Below are 15,878 nucleotides of genomic sequence, written 5' to 3'. Positions count from 1 at the left end.
ACAAATCAATATTAAGATAATAAAACTGAAAATAATATTGTTTCCATTGCATCCGTGTAACTATTTTAAGATTGATAAATTTGACATAAGAACAATATTACTTTAATGTCAAAGTCGCGTCATGGTACGAACTGAGTGAATGAATAGTCACAAAGCTGCCAATAAAACATTATAGTTTTAACTTAACAATAAACTTAGTTTAAGCGCGTTTTGGTACGAGAAGTCAACGTAAAATAATATTGTTTTAAGAGGTTGTGGTAGGCCCCCAGATGTCCGCATTAATGTGCACAAATGTAACGTAATTAATTATATATATATATAACTCACGCCCTAGTCCCACAGGAGGGTAGGCAGAGACTACGGAACGCCACTTTGCTCTATCGTGACACAACTCTCGAGCCTCATATACATCAACTACCCTTTTCATACAACTTCTTTTATTCTTGTCACTTCGGATCCCAGCCTATTTGAGGACATCAATCCTCTCAAAACGTCCTCTTAAAACTCCCAAACATGCCCAAATCACCTTAACATTCCTTTCTCTATTCTATTCACTACATCCTCTTTCAAACCACGTCTTTCACTCAACTTTTCCTTCACAAATTTTCCTCAAAGATCTCATCTCCACTGCATTAATTCTACATTCATGCTTCTTCTACCGTACTCAACTATCACTACCAAACGTCAGTGTGGGAACCAGCAAAGCATTGTGTATGGACATGTATGCTTTTTGGGATAAGATGTTGCTCTCCATTAGACCATTTATGGCTTCATTTACTGCGTTTCCCTTTCGTACCCTTCTTTCAATATCCTCGTCAAACTTTCTATCTCTTGTAAACACATTACCCAGATACACAAACTCATTCACTTGATAATATCAATATAAACAAATAAACACCGAAAATAGATACGTAGTGATGAGACAAAAGATATGTTTCTGCATACCTCGATGGTAAAAAGGTGTGAAGTGTATGTGTATACGAATGACCCCGGAAAAAATAATAAAACCCTTTTATTACCAGTTACAAAAATTCACTTCCGTACCATTCAAAAGCAAGAGCCATACGATTGAAACTCAACTTAATACCGTTTATTTAAGAACGGTCTAAAGTCCAAGATGCAAAGTCCAGTTTGATGTGCTCGTAACTGTACAAAGGATAGCCACAATTTTTAGTACAATTAAATTATTCCCTGACTCCTAAACTAAGAAAACTTGTAATTATCTTGAGAATACAAAATGGACATAATTTGCGTCGCCGAAGAAAGTTTTAATCCAAACAGTTTGTCGCTGATTTGCACCAACACCAGATGTATAGGATTCACATACGATATCTGACTTTCACAAAGTTTGTTCCGAACTCTAATACATCTCAGAGATATTTGTTTAACAAGTTCTCGATTGTACATTAGGTATGTTACGGATGAAGTGGGAAGGATGGAAAGAATCCACATTTCCCGACATATCAACATCAAGCGCCAATATTGCAATATAAAGAAATAGGTTTCACGTTTCAACGTTTGGTAGCAGAAGCCATTATAAGCATAAGCATATAATTTTAAATCAAACCAACGATATCTACGAACTTGAAACAATAGATCTATAACACAAATATTAATTGTAATCCGACATGTAATCCCTTAAAACTTGTAAAAACATACATACATCTTTTCAGGAAAATCACGTTCGCCCGTTAATTCACTTCCATCTCGCATTTTTTTTTTCTCGAACAACGCCACCAATATCTTTTAGAGTTGCCATTTTGTTTTTATTTATTAATTATACCAAAATCGTATCGGTAAGTTATTTTTTAAATATAATAGTTATTGCAAGTATTAATAAGCATCTTTACGGCGGTGTTTAAGTCTCAGCAGCTTCGTCTCCACTAAATTCTAGTCACTTAAACACCTCTTGGCATGCTTTTAAACTGAATCTCGAGTGTCCATTCTCATATCTTTCTACATAAGTTTGTGACGGTGTATCGCCTCTCTCCGCTTGTTTCCTATCATTTCTTATTTTACACGTATTTAAATTTTAAATTTGAATTGTTCCATGTTCCTTCACTTTCTCATTTTGTTTTCGTACCACTGCCACTCCCAGCTCGACCGCCACAACAGTCAAAGCTGTTCCAAATTCCATCGCGAATAATCGCTAATTCTGGTTCATTACTACGTTTGTAATCATTTCATAAGCTAAATCATGTGTAACAATTTATAAGTCTACAGCCTTCGTGTACCTAAATCTGTAATTCAGTTACTCGGCCCATTTAGGGCCCTTTCTTTAAATTTTACTTTTTTAATCAATTTTGTGGACCGGAAGTTTCCAGTTTCATTGCCGTGAACCTGTTCATGGCTAGTTAGGGTTACAACCCTTTTCAAGTTTTGTTTATAGTGCCCCTCCCTATCAACCTCTTGGTTATGCGGGAAGGGCACTATGACCTGTGCGAACCCGCACAAGGACCATCTAAGTCAGGTTCTAACCCCGGATTACCACGTTTGCATGTACTTCGTCCGGTTCTCTGCAAGGCCTTAGGTGAGCCGCGCCGATTGCACGTACAGCACGTACCCTCCCTACTTTCCAGATGCCGACGACGCCAAAAAACGATGCCTCTCCAGTTCCCAATAACCTAAGCGGCTGGAGGGACCGGAGGATATCTAGCTTATCCTCTACTAGTTCTCCAGACTAGTGCCGGATATGCCAGTCGCAGTGTCCTGCGACAATGTCCGGACATAGCTTCCAACTTAAAGGGCAAGTCTCCTCGCTTCAGGCCGTCAACTAGACCGCTAATAAGACGCGCTAGCTGCTCACGATACAGACGCCCCGGAAACACGCAAAACCGGGGCAGACCTACATGTCCGTCTCTTCAGCTAACCACAAACCCCAGCAAGAGCAAAGGCGTATCAATGGCGGAGGGTTTGGTCCGGACGCCCGCTGTACCCTAGTCTTGTCGTCGAGCTCGTAGTCTACCCGGAAAACCCTATCTCTCGAATCAGTAGATATCAGTTGGTATTTAACAGAACCATGGTAGCATGGACGACCGGACTTGTGCTTGGTACAGCAGAAACAACTGCCCTGGTGTTTAGTAACGCATCGCCTTTGAAAGGACGCCAAGCTTATACTTCTACAACCTATGGGCCACTGATATTTGACCATTCATGATAGCTTAATAAACATACGTAACAAAACTTAGACAAGTAAAGATATGTAAAGTTTACATTCACCAGGCTTTATCGAATTTGCCCAATATGGGAAGCTTTGCTACGACAGCTATGAAATATACCGAACGTGGTAACTATGAAGTTAATTTCCTTTCGGGGAGTAGCTATAAATTTCAGAGATTACATGTCGTGGATAAATGCATAAGATATATCTAAATGGTTATTACAGTTTGAGCTTGGAGCTTACAGGTGTAAAAAATGGGCCACCATATTTCAGCTGTATCCATAGCGACTTTTAGATTCCCGGTAAACAAATTCATTCTATACAATTCAGTGGCACGTTATACTGGCGAAATAATTAAGATGTTATAGACATTTTTTATATAAGTCGTGTAAATATTAGAGGTATAAATAAGATGTGTAAAATGCTAAGGCATTTTTAGCCGTCAGTAGATCGGTGTTGTGAGCCTGTTGGGCTTGCAGAGAATATCATTCCCAGTACACCGTCATTTAGTTCTACCGTCCGACTATGGCCTCTCATGTCGAACTTGATTTTTCTATTAAGCTTTCTAGGCAAAGATCTCCCCCAAAACGCGCCACTGCTCTCTGTGTTTGGCGATTTATTGCACCACTTCTCAAATCTATATCCTGGCCTGGTCGTTCTGAGAAGTGCCTTGGAGTTAACTTCATTGTTGTGGTACTCATAGTAAATAACGCACACACTCAACATAGCCCCGCACTAGGGAAACCCTGTGTCGCGGGTGCCATGGACACACACATAGACAACCACAAATTACATCCAAACTCACGAGAGAATTAATTGTGGGCCATACAACTATTTCTCCCGGCCCGGGAATCGAACCTGGGACCTCTGCGTGGCAGTCCGGCATGGTAACCGTTAGGCCACGGAGGCAGTTATAGGTATATAGGCATAGTATACGGAATTTACCATCTTGAGGCTAGATATTTGGTGTTGTTATCTACACAAGTGTGCGAAATTTGTACATTTAAATTGTTTGTTAATTATCACCATCTGAATTTCGTCACATATGTACTGTTGTCATCCCTGGCGTTTTTTCAACTCGAAATTAAAACAAATGAACGCAGCTGCGTTTATATTAGGAAGTGAAATATTCCGTCACTTATATTAAACCGAATGACGTTGCAGTGTAAAATAGACCACAGTATAATAAAAAGAAGTAAGGCAACTCCCGCCTGCTCGGCGCGTAGGGTTGTTACAATGTGTATACAAGTTATACACATAATTTGAAATAATTGTAACTGTTGTATTCCGGATTCATCCCCTAGTTTGCCACTCTTAGAGGTGGAATATTACCTTCAAATTTAAATGGGACTAGTAATGAGCTACCCTCTTTCCAACAAAAAAGAATCCTCTCAATCGGTTCACAAATTTTATAGAGTTATCGCGTACATACATACAATACAATACATACAAAAAAGCACAGTCGAATTGAGAACCTCCTCCTTTTTTTGAAGTCGGTTAAAAAATAAGGTGTTCATCACAGTATTATTGTGCTAAATTACAATAACCTTTGTTAAATGCAGTGGGTACTTACGTGTTGATATTTTTATACCAGCATCGAGGATGGGTATCTCGATTATGAAATTCAAAGACTCTCACAAACACAACCATAAACACGTCTACGACTTGATGTAATTTGTTAAACACAGAGCAACCGCTTCATTCTATAAAATTAATGGAGCATGTGACAACCCGGGCTGTGCAATGCAAGTGTACTGCAAGATTATACAATTGTGTGCGTCCGTACTCGGCGCTCGGTGGACGTGCATACATAAGTCGTGCTGCTACATTTGTATGGAGTTACCATACTTGTGCTATGAATAAACCCACTGGTATTAAATAGAGTCGTTAATAAAGAATATTTTTGCAACAGTGCACTTAGGTAATGTTTTTTTACTCGAGAGTCTAACTCAAGTATTATTAGTTCCCAACAGAGATGAGCAGTGATTTAAAATCCAATCAACCCGCCCTGATTTTAACCCGGTTTTTAACCAGTTATGTCCAAAATTGTGGGCAGAAACGGTGAATACGGAATTTGGTACGATTTCATAGTAACCTATTACAAATTTCGATGTAGAAAAAAGAGGCAACTCCACATAATACCGACTACCGACAGTAACGATTTTTGTATCGATTTGTTTTAATGCGATTTTCCAGTGAATCGTTTCTATAATAATAATAATGATTTATTTCAGACACTGGGTCCATAATGGCTAGTAACAATATTTTCTTAAAAACTAATATTAATTTTATATTAAAAGGTGTGAAACAGACGCATGCAGACACACCCATCTCTCCAGCATGGGACACAGCATGTACATTACCAACACTCAAGTTGAGTGTTGAAATTAATATGGTGAATAGACTACATCGTTAGTAGTCTAATCGTACAATATTAAGTTACGGAAACTCGTGGTTTTGAAGATATAAGTTATTGAAATTATTGGAAAATAAATTATGCGTGGCAGGTTTTGTAGGTTATGAACGCGTCCATGGCGTTTACACGTAACATTTTTTCATAAAACTCCCGCCCCCTAAATTCGAGTGTTGGATATACACTGCCGTCCGCCAACTAAAACCAAATAAAAAAGTGACAAAATAATCTTTGAGATATCATAAAAAAAACATAACCCAGTTTTAGAACATTGTTTAATGATATTTCAGCTATGCATCGTTAGGGTAAGTTCCGATAAGTTAACTAATTTTAACTGTATTATTATCACTAATATCAGGTTTCTTACCACGGTATGACATCTTTTTATTTTCCCGATATTTCGAAACGGTTTCACGCTCCATAGTCACGGGTTGACTGGACGGCGGCAGATGACAGCTTTAAGAGCAGACATAACTGTGTACCCTCTTGCGCTGTCGACGACTACCTTCATCGCGATTTGTTGTGGCGTTACCATTGTCACTCACTTTTTTCACACAAACCACACTGACTGTATCCACACGCGAAACTGAACTCGAGGTGTTTTTGTTTTTATTACTGCACAGTCAACCCGTGGCCATGGAGCGTGCAACCGTTCCGAAATATCGGGAAAATAAAAAGAAGTCATACCGTGGTAAGAAACCTGATATTAGTGATAATCATTTGGTGAATAACCACGAAAGTCTTAAAATCTATATAATTTTAACTGTCTTTATAAGAGAATTTTGTGCTCTATTTTTTGCTATTTAGAACGGATATTTGACCATTCGTCACTTAGCTGCATTTTAATTAGTGGACGGCAGTACAGTCCTTCCACATTTTGTAAGAATATCATTATATTTGAATAAAACTCGATGTACAACAAATATTGTAATGTAAATAGTTTTTGCCTTCGATTATCAAAGCACCAAGTTGAAACCCGGACGCTTACCTAGCTCTGGTTCCCAAATATATTTCGTATCTTCATGCCAGTGTCCGTGAGTATTTTTGCGCACTGTAGTACATGTGATATGTTTTGGATTAATGTATTTTTGATGACTCCCGCTTGATGGGATTATGATGTACAAAAGAATTTGTTTAATAAAATTAATGATATACACTTTTATAATGGGACGTAAAAGATATTAATTTTGAATAAATGAAAGCAATATTTTCATCATCATCAACCCATTTATACGGTCACGGGTTTCACGGGTTTCACGGGTTGGGGACTTTACACGTTTTCCGAGAGTTGTGCATTCCTGCCACTTGGCTCCCATGTGAACTTGTTCGTCCCCTTACTTGATCTCAGAAAAAAATTCGCTGATTCGAATCCAGTCGGGGCGAAAGAACCTTTCTTTTATCTGTTCCGATCTTTTTATCAATAATAATGACAAACTAGTCTGGTATTTTCACAAAAAAGCAGATGAATATTATCGTAGTAAAAACATCATCATATTCAATAAATATAAAAAAAAAATCAACTAAATTGCAGATTTTAAAAATCGATAATACCTCAGCTAGTTGACGCTAGCTTCATTTCAGAATTAAACTACGTGTTCTATTTAGTTCAGTTGATATTAAAAAAACATTGGTATATTCAAAGTACCTATTGAAGCAGTTATTTTGTAAAATTTCGAGGTGAGTTTGTGTTTTTTTTTCCATCGTAAAAATTTTCACACCGTATGTCCTCAATTTTACTATGTATTTTTTCTAAAGTAATTGATTTAACACATTCACTGTTATGCGAAATCAACCAAAGCCATTTGAGGTTGTATAATGGACTCTTAAGACCGTAAACAAAGTGAAACTTTATAACACTGCTGCTACCATTGACTTACAAATAAATGGACGACGCGTCTAATAAAAAAACCACGAAAAAAATGTCCCAAGTCAACCTATTTAAACGTAGTGACATGTAAAAGAATATGAAGAAGCTAAAACGTTGAATTTAAATTGTAATGTCATCGCAGTACTGTCTAATTTTGCTTGCTTAGCTGTCAGTCGAACAAACGAAGACTAAAGCGTGAATGACGCTCTGTATACGATTTTAACGCCCTATAAGTTCGGACACTTTTTAGCGCGGACCCGACGTCCATATAATTGTAAGTCAATGGCTGGTACCATAAAAATGAATAATAATAAGGTGTCCAAAGTGTAAACAAAGAAATGTCATTGTCAAAGTGTTAATGCAGGTGTGCTAAACCTTTTATTCCTAACGGAATCGGAAAATATTATTAATGAACAAAAAGTTCAACAAGAACTAACAATATTTTAGCAAACGCACTACCGAGGCAAAAAACATTTGAGTTCTAGAAACGAATCACCAATGACATCTACCTACATTACCAGTGTCATAAATTTACTTACGACCTTATCATAATTAATGCTTAGCCGCTCACGTGATACATGCAGCCGTAGACGCATACCATACCTAGAGGTGCCGGTGATGATTTTATACCGATTTATCGGATATCGAAGTTATAACAGGTAAAAGAACTAATATTAATTGCTATTTCGGTAACTACTCTAGCAAACCATAAAGTTTTTAATGCCTGGGTCTGTCATTTAAAAAAATAAACAACTTCAAAAATACGTCACGACAATCGTGTGTGTTATTGTTTGGACTGGTGATTGCCGTGTTTATTTATTGAAAACATACCGTAAGTAGCGTTTTTTAAGTTTACCCTGAATATAAATGTTTATAAATTATACTTTAAGGAGTAATTTCATGGTAAACGTTAGAACCACTCAAACGGAATATTATCATATTTATCCAAGTACACCAAACATTTCATTAGTGCTTTTTAAGTGCAGGATTTGCGGTGTATTACTGCATTTTATTTGAGATGTTTTTGTTGGTAGTACGGAGGGTATTTATTTAGCAATGCAGAATAATAATTTTTATTTATAAAAACTTGTATTTAAACTGAATGCTTTTCTAATTTGCGAAACCAAATAGCCGCAATTTTGCGGTAGGAGGAGCGCATCGCGTGAGCGGATAAAACGAAATTAAGTAAAAATGTATGTGGGATAATCAAAGAAAAGGATTCAAATCTTGCTCCTCGGTCGGGTGTCGCCCATCTCAAACAAAACATGAAACAAAACCTATCGCGCTCGTTTTCTATTCTATAATTTCACACTCTCTGTTGCACACCTTCCTTCTCACTCCCGCGTCAAGATACGTTCACGCTCTTTCAGGGCTCAACTTAAATGGCTCCCCATCTCCTCCCTCCCTATTTTCAATCCTCACTATCCAGAATACTTGAAATGTAAATTTCAGTATCACAAAGATAAGAGAGATACTGTCATGAAGGCCCCCTTCGATCCATTAACTCTTGTACTCTCTTGTACTCTCAATCTTCTGGTTTCATGTCTGATTCCTTCAGTCTCCATTCAACACGTCCCTGGAATGCTCTCCCAGGCTCCATCAGAATTTCTCCTAGTTTATTCTCTTCCAAAAAGAATATTAATGAGCATCTTTTAAATTGTTTGTCACAGCGATAATCATCATCTTCTTCTTCTGTTATTGTATGTATCATATATAAATTGACGTCGGGTCCGCGCTAAAAAGTGTCCGAACTTATAGGGCGTTAAAATCGTATACAGAGCGTCATTCACGCTTTAGTCTTCGTTTGTTCGACTGACAGCGAAGCAAGCAAAATTAGACAGTACTGCGATGACATTACAATTTAAATTCAACGTTTTAGCTTTTTCATATTCCTTTACATGTCACTACGTTTAAATAGGTTGACTTGGGACATTTTTTTCGTGGTTTTTGTATTAGACCCGTCGTCCATTTATTTGTAAGTCAATGAATATATACGAGTATACAGATAATATGTATATGTTAGGTTTGTTTGTTATATATTTATTATATTTGTGTTATTATTAAGTTATTAATAATTTGCCGCATTCGTGAATTTTGTTTTCCTCAAGAGTTGTTTGGTAGAGAATGCTTTTAGCATTAAGGCCGCCTTTTGTACCATACTGTATTGTGGTCAATAAAGTTTAATAAATAAATAATACATGCGTTCTGATCTAGCAATCCCATGTGTGTATTACAAAATGTGAATTGTTCTAAGTTTTATCAGATTATAGCAGGTAAAATCACATTCTTCAGAGATTATTGTGCGACATTCTACACAAGCAGCCAGTAGGTTACATTCAGTCAGAAACAGCACAGTGCTCTGCTTGTTCAATATAATAATGCATTCAGGATGCTGATGGGGCTGCTGCGGTGTTGTTGCAGGGATGTTTGCATCTACACCACGATGCGAAAACGTTGCACATCTCTGGCGCGCTGGTTTCTGGCCAGCACCAACAGCATCCTAGGGGCTTACAATGAGCTCTTATAGCAATCCTATTTAAGCCCATAAGTTCGATAAACTGTCAAATTCGTACTATGACCTCACAAAAACAATTCACTGTCCATGCAGTTTACGTTTCCCTTCCGAAATCCGTTCACCCTTTCTTTCATAGTAAAATCGTATTATGACGTGTCATTTGTATCGCAAATCACATGACAATCTCATCTCAAAATAAGTCAAAATAAGTCATTTAAAGAAAGTTATTCCGTGACTAACTTTCTTTTTTGGAAATGTCGTGACATTTTTAAGAAATTTCGTTTATGTTCATTATAGTTTCATAATTATTTGTTGTCTGCTCTATAGCCAATTGTCAATAAATAAATAATATTCACTATTGAACTTTTTTGAATAGATTAGTTCGAGTTTGCCATCTACAGAGTATTGTTGATAAATTATTGGCATGAATATAATTGCAATTTTTTAATTGTATTTTAATAATTTTAGCGAAAATCTTAAAATAACTTTAAAATAGTGCCAAATTTTACTTTAGCCCATTAATCAATGACAATCTACATATATACAAGATACGTTCCAATTATGTTATCAAATTACAAACTCACCTTATTCATTTCAATGATAATGACTAGACATGACATGTAAGTTTGTCGTACGACAAATTGTAAAGTATGATTGGAAAGTTGCCAATATCACAATATAACGTAACAAGTATATAATCATTAATAAAATTATTAAAAAATATATAATTATTCTGATTTTGAACACAATCGGTTAATAGTGCTTGAACGCTCCCAGGATCGTACATCTGTCTATTTCTTTCATATGATTTAGTATGTAGTTCCATCTTGCTCTTGTCAGATGTCAACTATCCGGCCAGAGACAATAATTAATGTTTAAAAAGTAAAACTCATCATCTTGCCGTGTTCCTGTTCAACTTTGTGTATGTCATGATGCGAATTTAAATAATTCACTTTTATCACGTAAAGTGAATTGCATGAAACTTGTATGGTTGCTTGGAAGCTCATAGTTGGCCCCCTGAGCATGATAGGGAACTGGCTCGACTGTCCCTACGTGAGTCTTTGTTTTGTTTATTGCTATTATAATTGATCTTAAAAAATATCACAGTGACAGTATAAATTGTATATATTGCAATGCCATAACAGGGTTCATATATCGAACCGTGTTAGGGCATTGCAATATGTTATATTTAATTTAATTCAATTTAGAGGTTGCATGCAAATAATTATTACAATATAACAAAACAAACGAAGTACATTACACTATATATGGTTTAAAAAAAATGGCTAAAAATTTTTCAATAATAAATATAAGTAAATAAATATAAAAGCTTTATTAGGCATACACAGGCTAGACCGCAAAATAGAAGATATATGTACGAGTATAATTGGTAATGTAAAGATATAAATTTCTTTGTCGTTAATGAATTCATTTATAGAATAATAACATTTTTAGTGAAAAAATATTTTAATTTAACTGTGAAGGATCACTTCAGTCATTTTTAATATTTGAAGGAATCTCATTATATATTTTAACTGCTCTATAATAAGGACCATTTCTGAATAACTCTAACCTGGGCTTAGGAAGCACTAGTTGTTTGTTGCGGCGTGAGCTACGTGTAAATTCAAAGTCGGTGATATTATTCCTTACAAACTTCGCATCTTCGAGTATGTATATGCAGGCAACGGTCAACATTTTATGAAAAAAAATTGTATGATCCACATACGTAAAAAATAGTAGAAATGTAGTGTGGTTTTGTCTTCTCTCTTGTTTTTGTTTCCAAGTACTAACATTAATATTTAGCTTAACTGTTGCTATTACTAAATGAGTCAATGTTACCTTAATAATCGAAATTTTATTATTATTGTAGTTACTTCTCTACTTGTATAATTTTCAAAATTAAAAGTTTTTTGTTTTTGCTCGGTTATCCCCTGTGTTTACATTTTAGATATCTAATTATGATTCATACTATAGGATGTTTCCTCGATAAATCCAATAGATAGATAACAAAAGCGTACTCCCATACCACCTTTGACCTGCGCCGATACATCATTTAAGAGAACAACAGTTTGATGTATCGTTCTGTACCGCTATATTGTATAACATATTCAATAGACAATTTTGCATCTTAAAATATTGTTTCGCATAAGACTTGAACTGAATGGTAATTTTGTGAGCTACAGTTATTTTTCGAGCTTTTAAGTTTTAGCGATTACTATACTAAAAACATTCTAGGATCAGATGATCCTAGGATAGGATAGGAAAAACCAGCCCAAGTAACCTTGTAACGACGTGCACTAATTTACATTTCTTTAACTATTTTTATAAGCTTCGCTTTTAAATGCATAGCCTGTATTTAAGTAAAACTATTAAATTAAATAAAAATAACACTATAACACAACGTAGGACCAAACCCTTATAATAAGGGCCAACCGCTAGATGGCGTTAGGATCGAACGCGCTATAAAAGTGTTCTCAGCAAATAATTAATGACACAGAACGTGGATTTTTGTTTGTATAAATGTGGATATTCACTCTCCTACCTCACTTCCGAGTTAGCTTCCACTCTTGGGATAGCCTGTCTTCATAGCCTGTCTTGGGATCAGCCTACCCTTGGGGTAGCCTGGTCTGCGGGATACCTGCAAGTTCGTGCCTACTAGACCTGTTTCGGTCGATCATTTCTGATAATTATCAGGTCACGCTCTGATTGAATAATTTTCGATCGGTCACGATCGACACACGTCCAGTGCCTACGCTCCCCAGCTTATGCGACAGGTTTCGTAGCTCCCTTCGTGACTCTCTACGATACCTGCTTCTACGAGGACAGCTTCATAGCTACGTAGCTGTAGAACATCATATCATCTGTTAATTGTATTGTAAAAGTTGCTACAAATATAACATATAAACCTCCAGATTCGTAAAAGTCGGATTTTCGTTAGATCTACGCCCGATCCCCTTACAACACCACATAAACTTTTATTGGAAAAAAATATGCGGGTAAGAAATATTTTTTTTTTATTTCATTAATTTTTTACTACAACGTGCAAAGGTTACTTCATCACACAGCATTTGCTAGAGACGATTCTTAAAGTGTTAATTTTGTAATTCCTAAACTAATATGTCAGTGTTATTAGTTGTTTGAAACCTGTAAATTAATGATATTAATTATTGTTTTTTGACATTTACTTATAAGTAGTAGTTTATGTGACTGTTACATAATGAAATGCATTAAAATACGAGTGTGGGTTTAAAATATCACACGAGAGTTTTAATGTCTAATTAAGTACAGTTACAGACACTGCTTTATCTATACATACATTACAAGCTCTCCATGATGTAGTCAGGAACCGCATGTTACGACTGGCGAAATGGCGGCAAATATAACTTTCCTCACGCATGTCACACAACTAGTTTTTATTTAATTCATAGACAAACTAAAGTCGGCCCCAACTATCATATCGTTCGATATCAAATAACGTGTGAAATTTGTCGAAATTGTTTGCTATTGACATTTCATTTTGAATGAAACTTCATCTCGACTGATATTAGAATTGAGGTCGAATCAAATTGTTTTGTTTTTCAGAGCTGTTCGAAATTTGAATGAAATAATAACATCGAATTTGATAGGAAATGAAACTATTTTTAACTGACTTCAAAAAAGTAGGAGTTTGTTTGTTTGGAGAGGTTTTTTTTTGTATGTATGTTACGCGATAACTCCAGTATTTGTGAACCGATTTTCATGATTCTTTTTTTGTTGGAAAGGGGGACTTCCATAGTGGTCCCATTTCATTTTGAAGAAAAGTATCCACCTCGAAGGGTGGCTGTTCATGCATGAAGATTCATTTTTGTAAATAGCGCCTAACTTTCATTTAGGAGCAATTATTTTAATGGTTGATTTTGCTTTTTCTCCAATTCAAGGCGTTTTTCTCTCAATATACTTTGAGTAGTGAGAACCGATTTTTATTAACTCCGGTGTCAAGTCCTGTATAGTGGCGAACTAGGGGATATTTCAATAAAACTTAGCAAATAGACATAATTCCATTTACTTTTGAGGTCGGTTTTTTTACTACTCTGTACTGAGATTATTCCGGATTTAAATCGCGTATATTTGTTTTTTCAAACAAACGGAAATATAGTTTCAATTCCTATGTGTAACAATCGCGGAAACCTAAGAACTCGATATCGAATTTGATGTTATTATGAAGCAATAATAGCATCTCACAGATAAGAAATTTGTTCTAACAAAACAGTTTATCTTTAAGCTGGTCGTAATTTACGGTTTTTGAACACATCATAGACGGTTTATGATATGTATGTATAGAAAATATCTAATGACATTGCATTTGAATTATAATTTTGTGTTCTAAGGTTACAATATAATACAATTCACACATCTATATGTATATCAAACTCACAGACGGTATAGTGGCCCTTAGCTTACGGAGAGACGTTGGCTCTCTGTGTGTGTTCTACCGTCTTTATAATGGGGAGTGCTCTGAGGAACTTTTCGAGCTGGTGCCACCGTCTCGTTTCTACCATCGCACCTCCCGCCAAAGGAGTATTAGAGTCCATCCCCATATCTTAGATGCCTGGCATTGTAAGACCACATATGCATCTCGTTCGTTCTTTCCTCGAACCTGCAAGATGTGGAATGATCTTCCTCCTGAAGTGTACCCTTTGTGCTATGACACGGGGTTCTTCAAAAAGCGTGTTTACAGGGCTCTCAAAGGCTAACAACGCTTAGGCAGCTCATCTGATGTTGCAAAAGTCCATGGGCGATGATGATCACCTCCCATCAAGTGGCTCGTCGGCTCTTTTGCCTCCTTCTTTACATAAAAAAAAAGAAATATCGTCCAGAATACGTTAGAAAAATAAAACTATAGGAAAGAACTTTTGCTACAAAAATCAAGTACAGTAAAAATCTATTAACTTTACCTCATCCCTTTTTAATCGTCAAATGAAGCATAATAGGGACTTAGACTATGGAAACCAAAGGACATGTTATATTGACATATATAAACCAGACGTTATATGTATATGATGCATTTAGACGTTGAAAATATAAACATTTTATTGTCTTTGTTTAATTACTGCCTGCCGGCGTAAGCCAAAAGAGATAGCACTACATTGAATTATGTCAAACACGGGAATCGAAAATATGTAACGTCATCTTAAATGCCAAATGTCCTCATTTTGCCATTTTTGTTGTACCATTTGATATCCGGTTGTCAAAGGGAAGTAGGTACATCAAATGTCAAAACCAATGTTTTATACAATCCATTCAATAGGAAGGCAAATCGAATCGTCTAGATCAGAAAGCAGTAGTGAAACCTTACCCATTTCTGCCGCCATGCAGTAATGTGAGCATTACTCCGGTTTTGAAGGGTTATGGCGCCTTAATTCGACATGAATTTCCTGGCGCTCACCCCACGCGGCCGAAGAGGGGGTCCGCATTACCTTACCGTCGCGCAGCGACCGCGTGCTTCTAACTGTCATGGCAAAATACGCTCTATTTGTTTGACTTTTACGTTTTAACTTGAATGAAAATGAGCGTCGCTTGCATGCGGGGAGCCTGGCTTGAATTTGATCTATGTATCTATGTATCTATGTTTTAATATTCAGAGGTATTTAAATGTTGTTGCCTAGTAAATAGAATTCAGATTCGCAATTAATGTACATGAAGGCGTGGTAGCTGGGCGATCGCTGCGCGAAAACTGTCGCCTAGTGTAACAGGGCGCTAAGGATGCTGGTGAAATTATAGGCACACGGGACTTGTCAACTTATGTCTCAGGGTGACGGGCACATTAGCAGTGCCCCCCTGATCTTCACGTTTTAAAGCTCTGAGTGGCATTGCAACTGTTATGGACAGGCGTGTCGCTTACCTGCAGATCCACGATATTTAGTAACTTTTGCCGCTTTTGGGC

The 15,878-nt window shown here is 36.5% G+C and overlaps 1 protein-coding gene across 1 annotated transcript in view; it reads left to right on the top strand.

Moving 5' to 3' along the window:
- LOC113236110 overlaps positions 1–15,878 on the top strand; it is a 429,318-nt gene that overhangs the window by 222,102 nt on the left and 191,338 nt on the right. The window lies entirely within an intron of this gene.

This window comes from Hyposmocoma kahamanoa, unplaced genomic scaffold (genome assembly GCF_003589595.1).
Source record: "Hyposmocoma kahamanoa isolate Upper Pololo Valley unplaced genomic scaffold, ASM358959v1 89, whole genome shotgun sequence".
Classification (NCBI taxonomy): domain Eukaryota; kingdom Metazoa; phylum Arthropoda; class Insecta; order Lepidoptera; family Cosmopterigidae; genus Hyposmocoma; species Hyposmocoma kahamanoa.
The sequence above is the reverse complement of the archived record's forward strand: the minus strand, read 5'-3'. Positions and strand labels throughout refer to the sequence as shown.